Source organism: Oncorhynchus clarkii, unplaced genomic scaffold (assembly GCF_045791955.1).
Source record: "Oncorhynchus clarkii lewisi isolate Uvic-CL-2024 unplaced genomic scaffold, UVic_Ocla_1.0 unplaced_contig_6139_pilon_pilon, whole genome shotgun sequence".
Classification (NCBI taxonomy): Eukaryota; Metazoa; Chordata; class Actinopteri; order Salmoniformes; family Salmonidae; genus Oncorhynchus; species Oncorhynchus clarkii.
This window is the reverse complement of record NW_027260261.1, coordinates 3,532-5,433: the sequence shown is the minus strand read 5'-3', so window position 1 is coordinate 5,433 and position 1,902 is coordinate 3,532. Positions and strand designations below refer to the sequence as shown.

Genomic DNA, 1,902 nt, shown 5'->3' with positions numbered 1-1,902 from the left:
CCAAAGAACGTTGAACATGCAGCCAAACAACAAGATCAAGAGGATGCGGCACTGATTAGAAATGGCTCACTTTGGCCTTCGTTCATTGTTCATTTCACTGCCAATTTCAGATGTGTTTATTGTTCTATTAATGTGTGATGCCAATAATACATTATTGTTTGACATTATGCAGTTTACAAAAATAACTTAGTTTTTGGTACACATTTTAAATATGTTTTGATGTTATAAGAACTACCACAGTGCAATGTCTGTTCTATATAAAGACAGATTGTTATATACATGTGATATTACAACATTATTTACATTAATTTGTTGTGGTACCAAAGTGCAAAAGAAGCCACGCTAATTGGTAAACTGGTACAAGCAACATATATCATTGTGCAGATTTATTGTAAACATGCGTCACTGAAGTATAGCATATAAAACATGTTGTTTCCTGATAGGTAATAGATTTGAGAGCAGATTATTCCATTAGTGAAGCGGAGGTTGGGTTTCACATCCTCCTGTATCAGTGAGTCCATACTTCTTTGGACAATCCTGTGTAGTGTTAATAAAGCATTGTCCTACAACCGTTATTCAGGCTTCGCTCCCAAAGAGGAGACTGTCCGTTAAGAGATCCTTTTTCTTTCTGCTTTATTCCGTTGGTCGATGAGAAACACTTCTTTAAATGTATTATCCTGTTCTTTGTCCAGTTCTGTTTAAGAGTTGAGGATGTCCCACTAAATCTCAGAATATGTCCTTATCTCCGGTATGCTGATCCTAAACTGTCAGGGAATATTTAAAAAAAACAGGTATTTGAGTATGGAATAGGTTTCTAAAGTGATCACTAGCTCCTGTGTCCTCAATCATGTAGTAATTTACTTGGAAAGAGCACACCCAGAAGGCTGAAACAGTTCACGAGGGCCAACCATTCCTATTACATATATATTTGACAGCATTATGATGAACATTCCGTTCCCACCTCTGATTGGCTGCCAGGGTCACTCAATGTAAAATGCTGCCCTGACGAGGTGGCAGTAGTCTGTATGACTTGAATGGCGTCCCTAGCAGCACCCCAGGAACTGTAGTCATGGCAGATGATCTCAGGCCTCCTGGACACCTTTTGAAGAAGAAATAGAAGACTTGATTGTCCATTGTCATTTTCAGAACATGGAATTTAAAAAAAAAATGTTGCCTTTAAACCCTTTAAGTAACATGCACTCGTCTCCCACACACACGGAGGGGGTCGGAAACAAGGGTGAGCCATGGGTTAAGTCAAGTGCCTTGCTCAAAGGCACCACAGCAGGAGATGGCATCTAGGATACCTAAAATAGATCCCCACCTGTGCCTGTGTTCCATGGTAGGGAGACTGCAGCCTTGTACTGGAGGATGACAGGGAATCTCCCTCTGCGTCGTACTGCATGCCCACTCGGCCCCCATAAGGTGGGTTAGGCTCATTCTCTGTATAAAAGGGGACAAAAAGGATATTTACAAACGGTCCACTGAAGATACTCATGTTTTAAAACATGCCAAGGTACTCTACAGATAAGAATATTTTAAAATACATTTTCCAGAAGTGGGTAGCATTATGCCACACTGTTGAAAGTAAAATGAAATCAAAGTTCACGTGTTACGTCCACAGGAAACAGCAGGTGGAAACAATACAGAGGAATGCTCACTGACAAGTTCTTCTTCAGCAATACAGTGTTCAATTTCAAACAGTAAGAAATAGAACATCCAGAATAGGACCATAAAAGAGCACAGAATCAAAACTAGGTCAGATAAAAGTAAAAGAATGTATAAGAATGGCATATTATAAATGTACCCCTTAAGACACAATTTGAGCAATAACCTATGACAGGTGAGGCAGAGTAGGCTTTAGACAGTGTACCTGTTAGGACTGTGGTACTACTTGAACCAACC

The 1,902-nt window shown here is 39.8% G+C and overlaps 1 long non-coding RNA gene across 1 annotated transcript; it reads right to left on the bottom strand.

The window, feature by feature from the left end:
- Positions 1-652: 652 nt before the first annotated feature.
- Positions 653-1,404, bottom strand: LOC139401303 (uncharacterized). Its single transcript, XR_011632940.1, has 3 exons — positions 1,322-1,404; positions 962-1,099; positions 653-764 (listed from the first exon to the last, which is right to left on the bottom strand). It is a non-coding gene; the product is annotated as an uncharacterized lncRNA (long non-coding RNA).
- Positions 1,405-1,902: the final 498 nt, after the last annotated feature.